We start from the raw sequence: 12,401 nt of genomic DNA on the forward strand, positions 1-12,401 counted from the left end.
CCCTGTTTTCCCACATCCCCTCCAACATTCATCATTATCTTTTCCTGTCATCTTAACCACTCTGAGAGGTGTGTAATGGTATTTCAGCATTGTTTTAATTTGCATTTCTCTGATCAATAGTGATTCAGAGCACCTTTTCATATGACTAGAAATGGTTTTAATTTCTACATCTGAAAATTGTCTGTTCATCCTTTGACCATTTATCAATTGGAGACTGGATTGAATTCTTATAAATTTGAGTCAATTCTCTATATATTTTAGAAATGAGGCCTTTATCAGAGCCCTTGAATATAAAAATGTTTTCCCATTTTATTGCTTCCCTTCTAATCTTGTCTGCGTTAGTTTTGTTTGCACAAAAACTTTTAAACTTAATATAATCAAAATTATCTATTTTGTGTTCAGTAATGAACTCCAGTTCTTCTTTGTCCACTGATTCTTTCCTTCTTCACAGATATGAGAGGTAAACTATCCTATGTTCTTCTAATTTGCTTATAATATCACTCTATATAGCTAAATCATGAATCCATTTTGACCTTATCTTGATATATGGTGTTAGGTATGGCTCAATGCCTAGTTTCTGCCATATTAGTTTCCTATTTTCCCAGCAGTTTTTGTCATATAGTGAGTTCTTATCCCAAATGTTGAGGTCTTTGAATTTGTCAAACACTAGATTACTATAGTCATTGACTATTTTGTCCTGTGAACCTAACCTATTTCACTGATCGACTACTCTATTTCTTAGCCAGTACCAAATGGTTTTGATGACTGCTGGTAATCTTAATTCTGGTACAGCTAGGCCACCTACATTTGCATTTTTTCATTAATTCACAGGGGAACTATATTATTTACATAATGAATTAATATTAGTACTAAACATATATGCACCAAATGCCAAAGCATCCAAATTTATAAAGGAAAAGTAAAAGTAATTATAGACAGAAATAGACAGCAAATCTGTAATAGTGAGGGACTGCAACCTTCCTCTTTCAGAAAGAGATAAATCTACCCAAAAAATAAATAATAAAGAAGATAAAGAGATAAATAAAATTCTACATAAGCCAGATATGATAGTCATCAAGAGAGAACTGAATGGAAACAGAAAGGAATAAATCTTTTTCTCTGCAATACATGACACCTTTACAAATGTTGACCACATATTTGTGTTTAAAAACTTTATAGTCAAATACAGAAAAACAAACATTAATTGCATAATTTTTAGAACCCAATATAGTCAGAATGCATTTAATATAAGACTATATAAACAGATTAAAATTAATTGAAGGCTAAGTAACCTGAGAAGTTCAAAGAACATATCATACAAGCAATAAATAATTTTATTAAAGAGAATAATGAGATAACATACCAGAACTTATGGGAGGCAACAACAGAAGTCATCAGAGAAAAGTTTATATCTTTCAATGGTTACATTGATAAAATAAAGAGCAAATCAATAAGCTGGATATGCAATTTTTTAAGAAAATGAAAAAAAATTAAAAATCTCTAATTAAACACCAAATTAGAAATCTTTAAAATTAAAAATGAGATCAATAAAATTGAATTTAAGAAAACCATTGAATTAGTAAATAAAGCTAGGAGTTGGGACATAAAACCTTGGTTAATGTGATTTTTTTTTTTAAAGAAGAGAATACCAAATCACTATATCAAAAATGCAGAGGGTGAATTCTGGGAAACTACAGCGATATAGCACAAAGATTATACATTATGATCAAGTAGGATTTATTTCAGGAATGTAGGACTAGTTTAATATATGGAAAACTAATTAACATGATTATATCAATAACAAAAGCAACAAAAATCACAATTAATAAAAATCACTGAAAAAGCTTTTGAGAAAATACTCATTCCTATTGAAAACACGTGAAAACATAGGTATATTTGGATTTTTCCTTAAAATAATTAAAAGCATTTACCTAAAATTATCATCAAGCATTATCTGTAATGGGGATATGCTAGAAGTCTTCCCCATAAGATCAGAAGTGAAACAAGGGCGCCCATTATTTCCAATTCAATATTGCATTAGAAATGTGAACAATAGCAATAAGAAAAGAAATTATCAAAATCAGAATGACCAATGAGAAAGTAAAACCTTCTCTTTTTTTTTTTTTTTTTGCATGAAATATAATGGCATACTTAGAAAATCCTTCATATTCACCTAAAAATTAGTTGAAAATAATTTTATTAAATTAGCTATAAATTATTAACATTTATATATATGTCACCAACAAAACCCTGTAAGAAGAGACATTTCATTTAAAATAAAGATAAGCAATATGAAATACCTAAGAGTATTTCAAGATGAATCCTGAAACTATATGAACATAATTTAAAAACATTTTTATACAAATAAAGTCAGATTGGAATACATTGTTGATGGGTGGGCTAAGGCAATATAATAAAAATGATATACCTAAACTAATTTAGCCAGTGCCATTTCAATTAAATTGCCAAAAAAATATTTTATTGGGCTAGAAAAAATAATAACAATTAATTTGGAAGAACAAAAGGTCAAAAATGTCAAAGGAATTAATGTAGAAATATGTATATGAAGGAATTAAATTTTTGGGATAAGAACTCAATGGTAAAAATTAAAAAAATGCTGGGAAAGCAGTTTGGCAAAAACTAGATATAAATTAATATCTTTGCCTTTTTTTTTTTGAGAGGCAATTGAGATTAAGTGACTTGTTCAAGGTCACACAGCTAGCAAGTTTTAAGTGTCTGAAACCAGATTTGAACTCAAGTCCTTCTGTCTCCAGGGCTAGTGCTTTATCCACTCTACCATTTCCTTGCTCCAGATTAATATCTTAATATCATTAACAAGATAAGATCAAAATGAATCCATGTCCTACATATAAAAGTAGATGTCATAAGTAAATTAGAAGTACATGGAATATGTTACCTATCAGATTTATATATAGGAGAAGAATTTATGAATAAACAAGAGGATAGCATTGTGGAATATGACATGGATAATTTTGGTTACAGTAAATTAAAAAGGTTTTGTACAAATAAAACCAAAATAGCAAGATTAGGAGAGTAGAAAATTGGGGGGAAATTTTATCGAGTTTCTCAGATACAGTTCTCATTCCACAAATATGTAGAAAACCAAGTCAAATTTATAAGAAATATGAGTCATTTTCCAGTTGATAAATGGTCAAAGAATATGAATAGGCAGTTTTTGGAAGAAGAAATCAATGATATATATATATATATATACATATACGTATATGTATATGTATATATATATATATATACATCGTTATGAAAAATGCTCTAAGTCATTATTAATTAGAGAAATGCAAATTTAAAAAATTGAGGCACCATTTTTTTTTAATACAGGAGAGATTTACTTTACATTCTTGCAAGAATCAGTGCCTAGGTGAGTAGACATACCTTTGAAACTCCAAAGGCAGTATTTTATTTCTTTTTCTGTAGCACAAGTCCCTCTCCAAATAACCCATTAATTAAATGTTACAGATGTTACATGCTCTGAATCTCTACCCCTCATTACATAACCAGTCTCTGCCCCCAAGGAGCTTCCATTCTACAAGGAGGAAGATAAGATGGAGTACTAGGGCAAAGAATGAGGTACCTTTCAGATTGGCTTAAATAATAGAAGGAGAAAATGACAAATATTGAAGGGGATGAGCAAAAATTGGGATATTAATATACTGCTGGTGGAACTGTGAACTGCTCCAATCATTTTGGAGAGCAATATGGAATTATGCCCAAAGAGTTCTAAAACTTTATATACTTTATGACCCAGCAGTGCTACTCACCTTTAGATCTGGTTACCAAAGGTATTCAGAAAAAATGGAAAAAGAACATATGTGCTCTAAAATATTTATAGCATTTCTCTTTGTGGTGGCAAGGAACTAGAAATTGAGGGGGTGCTCATCAATTGGGGAATGGCTGAATAGGTTGTACAGAATTGTGATAGAAGGTTTCTGTGCTATAAGAAATGATGAGCAGGTTGCCCATTGCCTGCTTGTGAGCAACATTAAATGAATAGAAGTTGTTCCTAAGATGGCATTGTTCATCACTTCAACTAATAGCAGAAGAGAATCTTCAGTTACCAGTTAAAAGGCAAAGAATATTTTAATGGAATATACTTAGATAATTGAAAAAAATAAATGGGGGGAATTACATTATTTCATTTGGAGTCCCTTCAGTAAAAAACAAAACAGAATAAAGTTTTTTTTTTTTTTTAAAGTCAGCTAAAAAAAAGAAATGATGAGTAGGTTGACTTTAGAAAAACATGGAAAGACTTTCATGAAATAATGCAGAATGAAATGAGTAGAAACTAAGAGTATGTTGTATGCTGTAACATCAATATTATTCAAAGAATAACTGAATGACTAAGCTGTTCTGAGCAATATGAATATTCAAATCAACTATGAAGGACTAACAAAGGAAAATGTTATCTACCTTCAGGGAAAGAAAGAACTGATTATATTATATATATGTAATATGGTCCTGTGTGTGTATCTAACTATATCAACTGTTGGTCTTCTTTAATGCAGGTTCAGAAAAGAGGCTGGTAGACAACTCAGCATTCAAAATGCATCAAATAAATTTAAATTAAATATTTTTTAAAATAAAGAGAAACTAATTAAAAAAAATAGCCATCTGATGAGTTAAATGAGATTCTGAATCAGTTTGGAAGAGTTCCAATTCAGACGATTCCTGTTCCAGAGTTGTAGCCAAGCCCTTGACAGGAATCACTGTTGGGGAGGGAGAGCAGAAAGTTTTTCTCTCTTCTCCCTTTTTTCCTCCCCACAATTGACCACTGACCATGTCAAAGAAGAGACTGCATCAGTGTAACACAAAGTGAATCCAAGTGGGATCAGAAAGACTAGACCAGTTAGGAACAAAAAATTCAGTTGGAGTCAATAGTCACCAGAGGGATCTTTGTGGATAAGTAGTAAAGTTTGAATAAGAAAGCCCCCGATCTTCAGAGTCTAGCAGAGAGCTGCACCGAAAGGAAACTTTATGAAGATGAGAAGGAGAAGGAGAGGAAGAGGAGAGGGAGAGGGAGAGAAAGAAAGACTCCCAGTAATCAAGAGTTTTGATGAGTTTTCAACTCAGTTGCCTCCCTAACTTTATACTTTTGAGTTTGTTCTCCTTGCCTAGGTCCTAGGTGCCATAATGTGCTCCAGACTTTTGGGGCATGGAAGACTCCTGATAAGGAGGATTGCAGAAAAGGGACAGACAGGATTAATAGCCACCTAAACATTTTCCTATTTTCATGTTTAGATCTAAGTGTAGAGATATTCATCTTAGAGAAAAGAATATTTGTTTTATTCATGGGGAAGGGAATGACTGCTGCAGGTTCTAATGGCGATGTATTTGGGGGATAGCATCAAATAATGACATTGATGTTCAGGCACCAAATGTTGGGGTTCGATCATTGTGAATAATTCATATGACCATTCTCTTTGGCAAAAGGTAGGTTTATTTAGGAGAACAGGTTACAGACAAAATAGATACAGTACACCAGGAGTGAGAGTTGGAACGCATATAATGGTTTTAACAATTAATAGTGGAAAAGACAAGTTCCCCAGTGGAACTCAAAATTAACGAGGAGAAACGGTATACTTCATGAGGTGGGAGTATGCCCTTAATTGACAGGTTAAATTTATAGAGTGGTTTAGCACCCTTAGCCATAAGCAGGAGAAAGACAGAATGAGATGGCAGGCTTAACCCCAAAGGGATTCAGTAAACATAGCATGGGCTGTGGACAGATTTATAGGGGAAATTTAACCTCAGGGGGTTGACATAACTTGGATTTATGACAGGACACAACAAGGTGGGCCACAACCTCCACAGAAGGTGGAATTTAAGATTGAACTTAATCCCCATCAGTGCTTTTACCAGTACACTTCAGGCTCTCTCTGCCAACCCCCGGTTCTCATCTTTGGGACTTAGAGATGAGGTTTGCTCTGCTTTATCCCAAAAAGCAGCAATTAGGAGTAAATGATGGAAGCTGCAGAGAAACAGAGAGGAATTCTTTTGTTAACTACTGATCTTGCTGTCTCATTTTAGTAAAATACCTTTCTTAAGAAGCTCATCAAATATGACTGATAGTGAGTAGGAAGAACGTCGTGATGGGAGGGGGAGGCTCAGGAGTATCAGTACTAAAACCCAGCTTCCCAGTGTTAACCCCAGAATCCTGAGAATGGTAGACAGTTGCTCACTGAGCACCCCAGCCTTTGAATGGCAGGGTCCATTGTGGAGGGGATAAACACTGAGCTCACTGGGGAGGAGAGTGGAAGTCCTAGAGGTCCCAAGTAGAATGGAAAAGAGAAAGAGATTGTAGCGGGGAGATGGTGGCAGGGGGAGGGATTGCTATTGGGGAAAATGCCAATTCCTCTTCTAATTAGTGTCAGAGAAGGGGTAAGCAGTCTTGGACAAGATGTTTGCATGATGAGTTCAAGAGAAAGCTAAATTTCAATGAGCCCTAAAAAAATGGAAGGAATAGTTATTAGAAAAAGGTATTGAGACCATAAAAGTAGACCTAGGAGGGACCTTGGAAATGACCTAAGCCAAAGTTTTCATTTTACAGATGAAGAAATTAATGTGAAGTGGCTTAAACAGTAAGAGGCAGATCCAGGATTTGAACTTAGTAAATGCTCAGACACAGAGCCTGGGTCAGAGGTGAAGTAAAAGGAAGAATAGAAGATATGACTGGGGGGGTGAGGCAGGGGGGTGCTAGAACTGAGTTTGGGGATGTGTGTAGCAATCAATTGTGGTTGTGGGTGTGATTAGTGGAGAGCAGCCTTGGCCGCGCATTCTTCCCATGATCCTCTCCTGGCTCTAATCCTGACCTGCCTTAGCAGCTGTCCCCAGACCAGCAGCTCACTGAGGATGGGAACGTAGTGCACATTGATTAGGTGGGAAGGTGACATCTATGGGAACCCAGTAACATGGGATCAAGTGAAAGAGGAGCTGGTCTGATAGCAAACGTGGGAAGGGGTAAGGGTGCTAGAGACGTGCTTTCAGGGTATAAAACGTGGGGCACCATCCTAGTTACTTCTTGCTAGTTCCTGGGGAACATGGGCTCTGATGGGTTCTGCCAAGCTGGCAGGTTGTTACGTTTGGGCTTAGAGGTGGAGCATTGTGTCTTATGTGAACTCTCAACTAGCTTATTTTCAGGAATTGTTTTTTTTTCCCAAAATTTATTTTATTTGAAGAAACAGAATAAGAAAAAAGAAAAACAGAAAGGCAATAAAAACCAAAATGAAACAAAAGAGAAGATACCATTATCATGTGTCCAGTAGAACATCAGGGAGGATTCAAAATACATAACAAATACCAATTTAAGAAAAAAGTATATATATATTAGTAGAAGAAATTATATTCATGAGTGTCTGTCTTTTCTTTACTTCCTTGTAAGTTGTTCTTTTGTTCTCTGCTGCACACTTAAAAAAAATTTTTCCCCGTCTTTCATTCCCTACCCCTGCCCCCCACTAGCTCCAAGCCGGCTATAGTTAAAAAAGGATCTGTTTATATATACATATGTAGATATATACTTAGACATACATACACACATATCTATCTCCTTTTCATCCCCCCACCCCAAGCAAGCTACAGTTAAGAAAAGATATATTTATGTATACATATGTAAGTATATATATAAATACACACATCCATACACATACCCCCCATACACATGTTTTTCCTATCTTTGCTGACTCATTAAATTCTGCTCTATTACTTGACTTACTATTACTTAACCTTTCCTCATCCACGGATTCCTCTCTTGTCTTCTTCCCTCATCCTTTGCTTCCCCATCCACTTGTCCCTCACCTTTTATCTTACTTTTTTAATTTTTGATGTATTTTTATAGTAAGTATAATTTTAATATGAGTCAGTGATGTGATAAGGCAGTTCTAAAAGACTGGTATGAGTTGAGATTTCATGAAGAGGAGCAGAGTATAAAGAACTAGGGCTGATCCTACCATTTTCTCCCCTAGGTAGACCAAAACATAGAAGATTATGTTCAGTCCAGAATTCCACATTTTAGGGAGGACTTTGATAAGCTGGAAAGCATACATAGGAGGGGGACCAAGATAATGATGACATCATGCTATATAAAATATATTCAACACCCTTTATTTCTTTATAGATTTTGGAGGGTGCTATACCTTTCATGGTGTATGTGTAAATATATACAGTTTTGCCTATTGAACCCATTCCTGATGTGAGTAGGTTTTCAGAACTATGACCCCTCCTCCCCCATTAATACTTCTGTATCTGTTCTTCCTCTGCATCTCATTTGTATAACATGGTTACAATTTTTACCTTTGCTCTGCCAATTTTTTTTGTTCTCTATTTTTTTATTATACCTTTTTATTTACAAAATACATGCATGGGTAATTTTTCAGCATTGACAATTGCAAAACCTTTTGTTCCAACTTTTCCCCTCCTTCTCCCTACCCCTTCCCCCCAGATGGCAGATTGACCAATACATGTTAAATATGTTAAAGTATAAGTTAAATACAATATAAGTACACATGTCCAAACCGTTATTTTGCTATACAAAAAGAATCAGACTTTGAAATAGTGTACAATTAGCCTGTGAAGGAAATCAAAAATGCAGGCAGACAAAAATAGAGGGATTGGGAATTCAATGTAATGGTTTTTAGTCATCACCCAGAGTTCTTTCACTGGGTGTAGCTGGTTCAGTTCATTACTACTCTATTGGGACTGATTTAGTTCATCTCATTGTTGAAGAGGGCCACGTCCATCAGAATTGATCATCATATAGTATTGTTGTTGAAGTATATAATGATCTCCTGGTCTTGCTCATTTCACTCAGCATCAGTTCATGTAAGTCTCTCCAGGCCTTTCTGAAATCATCCTGTTGGTCATTTCTTACAGAACAATAATACTCCATAACATTCATATACCACAATTTATTCAGCCATTCTCCAACTGATGGGCATCCACTTAGTTACTGTCTGCCAATTTTTCTTTTGAGCTTACCTATTGTTGATATAAATCTTAAACACAGAATATATATTTCCCGTGTATAAAAAACAATTTGTCCATGTTCAAATAGTTTGTTGAGGCTGAGTTCCTTAAAATTATGCTCTTTGATATTGGCTATCATATGTTAAATTTTCTGTTAAGTTTGGTTGATAGAAAGTCCTGAAAATTTGCAAGTTTATTGAATGTTCATTTTTTTCTTATTCAAAATTATAGGTAATTTTTCTGGATATAATATTTTGGCTGAAGATCCTAGTTCTTTTGCTTGTCTGTAGATATGATTCCAAGACCTGTGGTCTTTTATTGTAGCTGCTGATAAATCTAGTACAATTCTAATTGTAGCTCCAGTGTATTTGAATTGTTTTTTTTTCTTGTTTCTTGCAAAATTTTCTCATTCATCTGAGGGTTTTGAAATTTGGCAATAATATTCCTATGTGTTTTTCACAAAGGATCTCTTTGAGGTGATAATTGGTGGATTTTTTCTATTTCTGCTTTCCCCTCATGTTCCATTACTCCAGGATAGTTTTCTAGGATTATTTTCTGCATTATTGTGTTAAGGTTCTCTTTTTAGTCACAACTTTCTGGCAGTCCAATTATTCTTATATTTTCTCTTCTTGATCTGTTCTCTAGATCTATTGTTTTTCTTATGAGATGTTTCACATTCTGTTCTATTTTCTCATTCTTTATCATCTGTTTTGTTATTTCTTGGTCTCTCATAGTCTCACTGGCTTCCCTTTGTCTGATTCTTTCCAATTCTCAGAAATTATTAAAATGAGAATCATTATCAGGTTAAGTCTGCTAGACTGTCCTGTTTGTATAAAATTGAGACGCCCAAACTTTTTTCATTCACCCTCTGATGACTTCGTGGTGTGAAGCAAAACACTTGGCCCAGTTTTCCAATTTAGCATCTTTAAAAGACAGTCACAAAAACCTTTGAGATCTTAATTAGCATATCTTTAGAAAATTCTGGGACCTGGTCAAGTTAGGTGGATTCTACCTGGATTTATACTTATTCTAAACTCTATGGATCTGCCAGCCCTTCCCCTGAGACTTTAAAAATTGTGTATCCCAAATGAATATTGCTCATTCATTATGAATGCTTTCTATGTTGTATCTGCTTGAGCCTGTGAAGCTTTTTCACATAAAATAAATAGCACCCCTTTGTAACCTGTCATGTATATTTGTGACATAATTTATTTATGCTCTGAACTAAATCTCTATTATACTATTTTTATATAACATTCTTTTACAATCTATTGCTCTCCTGAATCTATTTCATATTACTACTCCATTTCCTGTTTTATCTCTTTATTACCAAAGGACCAGGTTAGCTAAGAGTTGAAAAGCTCCAAGGAAAGAGACTTGGCTACCAGGTGCATTTTTCAGACAGAGCATCTCTTAAAAGAGCTTCAGTTTATAAAATATACAAATATTCACCCGATGCTTTTGTGCTTCATAAAGCACTTTACTGTGGATTTTCTCATTTGACCCCACAGTAATCTTGTGAAGCAATTGGTACAGGTACTGTTATCTCCATTTTATAAATGTGGAAACTGATACCTAGAGAAATTTGATCAATGTAATAGCTAGTAAGTGGTGGAGCTCTTGATCCAAGTCTTTGGCTTTCGAGTTTCATGGTATCCACTGCTATCTCTGTGTATCATGACTTCACTGTTGTAGAGCTAGTTTTGGAGTCCAGAAGCCCTGGATTTATTTATTTTCTTTCTTTCTTTTTTTTAACTACATTTTTTTTATTATAACTTTTTATTGACAGAACCCATGCCTGGGTAATTTTTTTTTTACAACATTATCCCTTGCACTCACTTCTGTTCCGATTTTTCCCCTCCCTCCCTCCACCCCCTACCCCAGATGGCAAGCAGTCCTATACATGTTAAATAGGTTACAGTAGATCTTAGATACAATGTACATGTGCAGAACCGAACAGTTCTCTTGTTGCACAGGGAGAATTGGATTCAGAAGGTAGAAATAACCCAGGAAGAAAAACAAAAATGCAAGCAGTTTACATTCATTTCCTAGTGTTCTTTCTTTGGGTGTAGCTGCTTCTGTCCATCCTTGATCAATTGAAACTGAGTTAGATCTTCTCTTTGTTGAAGAAGTCCACTTCCATCAGAATACATCCTCACACAGTATCGTTGCTGAGGTATATAATGATCTCCTGGTTCTGCTCATTTCACTCAGCATCAGTTCATGTAAGTCTCTCCAAGCCTCTCTGTATTCATCCTGCTGGTCATTTCTTACAGAACAATAATACTCCATAACATTCATATACCAGAGTTTACCCAACCATTCTCCAATTGATAAAGCCCTGGATTTATTGAGAGAGTGGAGGCTCCTTGCTTTTTGCCTTTGTATCCTCAGCACCTGGCATTGCACTTAGACAAGCTTGCTTGCTTGCTTGACTGTGTTCCATTGCCTCTCAGAGCCTGAGGCTCTTTGAAATATATATTAAAGTACAGATAAATTGCAGATCTGCATTAGTGGAAAAAGTTTCCATTTTGAGAGAGCCTTACATGGCTCAGTTCACAAGCTGAATTAAAACAACCGCAAGGCTTGAGACTTCTAGAATGTCAAGAAGGAATGGATACAGTAGTGGGACTTGGGGAAGAATATTTCCCCGGGATTGTTGTGGATGCCAAATGAGACCATACAGTGCTGGCGCTTAGGAGGCCTTCTATAAATGTGAATTATTGCTGGGGTTGTTAATTTTGCTGTTCTGTGCTCGGGCCTTCTGTGGCACTCGAACAAATGCTCCAGAAGGAATCTTATGTTGCGCCTCTCTTCAGAGGAAGTCTTACATCCGCCCTGCTGAGTTGTATCTTGCAGGTCTGGGTAAGTTCCTCAAATTGCTAGGCCAAGAATGGGAAAGAGCCTTGGGACCTCAGTGACTATCTCAGGCTGGTGAAGGGCAGTGTATTTCCCAAGGAAAACCAGGTAATTTGGGTATGAAAATCAGGGGACTGTGTGGAGTTTTGGTTTCTGTTCTTTCTCTGGTGTATAATGGCTTTGTTTTTTTACACAGAGGACTTAGTTAATGTATTGTGGAATTTAGAGTCAGGAGAAACTTTAGAAATAGTCTAGTCCAAACCCCTCATTATACAGAGAAGGAAATAGGCCTGGCTAATTAGTAACAGCTGGCATGTATATAGTACTTTAGAGTTTTTCATTTGGGCCACACAACAGCCTTGTGAGATAAGTACAGTTATTATCCCTACTTTACAAATGAGAAAACAAGCTCAGAGAGATTTAGTGACTGGACTGGTCATAAGGTTTATAGTCTCAGGGAGGATTTGAATCCAGGACTCCCTGAGTCTCAAGTCTAGTCCTTCTCTCTGCACCTTCCATTGATCTCTGCTAGTTCTTGATGGTGTAGC

General features: G+C 35.4%; 1 protein-coding gene across 2 annotated transcripts in view; it reads left to right on the top strand.

Annotated features, from left to right (window-relative positions):
- Positions 1-12,401, top strand: part of ZNF831 (zinc finger protein 831) — an 87,864-nt gene that overhangs the window by 29,620 nt on the left and 45,843 nt on the right. The window lies entirely within an intron of this gene.

The sequence above is a fragment of the Sarcophilus harrisii genome, chromosome 2 (assembly GCF_902635505.1).
Source record: "Sarcophilus harrisii chromosome 2, mSarHar1.11, whole genome shotgun sequence".
NCBI classification, from domain to species: Eukaryota; Metazoa; Chordata; class Mammalia; order Dasyuromorphia; family Dasyuridae; genus Sarcophilus; species Sarcophilus harrisii.